Raw genomic sequence first — 1,309 nt, forward strand, 5'->3', positions numbered from 1 at the left:
GTCCAGTCCTCCTGTCCATCCTCCTGTCCAGTCCTCCTGTCCAGTCCTCCTGTCCAGACCTCCTCTCCATCCTCCTGTCCAGACCTCCTGTCCATCCTCCTGTCCAGTCCTCCTGTCCAGACCTCCTGTCCATCCTCCTGTCCAGACCTCCTGTCCATCCTCCTGTCCAGACCTCCTGTCCAGACCTCCTGTCCAGTCCTCCTGTCCAGCCCTCCTGTCCAGACCTCCTGTCCAGACCTCCTGTCCAGTCCTCCTGTCCAGACCTCCTGTCCAGTCCTGTCCAGTCCTGTGGGAGTTGCTGGGGTGCTGTGGGATATCCCCTCCCGCTACTTTATTACCCCGCTCCGAAGACAGCTATGTGAAGAGGGCAGGCGCATGGGCTTAGCACTGGGCGAAACTCTCCCAACTCACTCTCCCAACTCACTCTCTCTAAACTCGAACATCGACTAGAGGACTGTGGAAGTCTATCCGCTCTCTGCCGCTAACTTAAACTACACCGCTACCGGACGCCCCGTGCGAGACTTCAACCCAGCTCTGCCTGTCACACGGCTCGCGCCGCCGGGGACTGGGGTTTACAGGGGGCCGGGGCTTTATTAAAGGAATGCATCGTTGAAGGGGAACAATACATATCTGGATATCCTCAGGCTCTGGTGGTGTTGCTACTGTGAAACGTTCCCTTCTTGAGTGTGACTGGCGTTCGTTCGTTTGTAAGCAGGCTGGGGTCGGCTGCTAAAAGTGGAGGCATCATCCCTAGTTCATATTTTCTTTTGTTTCACGCTCTCTGTCCCGAGCAGCGTCTGTCATCTCACTAACTGGAATACTTCGCGTAGGTTTATTTTGCGTGAAACAGAGACGCTGCGTAATCGTTTGGAGACGGAGCAACTAATCTTGAAATCATTTGTATTGTACACCTGTTTCTTATTGCTATGTTAGCTATGCCAGCGGAGCAAACAACTGTCCCCGCCGCCGGGAACAGGAGAGCGAAGACCGATATCCGACACGGAGGAGCGAACTGAGCGGGTTCTTTTGGATCGGACCGAAACACTTTTCTGTGGAACTTGTTGCGAAATTAGTCAACGACAAAAGGAACTCCCGTGCCAAGTGTAATTTAACGGAGGTGGAATTTGTCTATTTTTCGTGGAAAACTCATAGTTGTATAATCTGTCGTTCAGAGTTGTTCTCTCAACGAAGAGACTTCGTTCTGGAACCGGAACTCTGGAGAACGGTTTGGACCGCCGAACGCTCAGGGGGAAACGGTCGTGCAACTAAACGATACAAGTAAGGACACATTATTTTATATCTTGCCACG

At 52.7% G+C, this 1,309-nt stretch overlaps 1 protein-coding gene across 1 annotated transcript in view; it reads left to right on the forward strand.

Annotated features, from left to right (window-relative positions):
• Positions 1–293: 293 nt before the first annotated feature.
• LOC115189962 (protein Wnt-5b) overlaps positions 294–1,309 on the forward strand; it is a 139,901-nt gene continuing 138,885 nt past the window's right edge. The window contains exon 1 of the mRNA XM_029748489.1: positions 294–1,278. The gene's annotated coding sequence lies outside the window, so the exon portion shown is untranslated. The remainder of the gene's footprint in view (positions 1,279–1,309) is intronic.

This window comes from Salmo trutta, unplaced genomic scaffold (genome assembly GCF_901001165.1).
Source record: "Salmo trutta unplaced genomic scaffold, fSalTru1.1, whole genome shotgun sequence".
NCBI lineage: Eukaryota > Metazoa > Chordata > Actinopteri > Salmoniformes > Salmonidae > Salmo > Salmo trutta.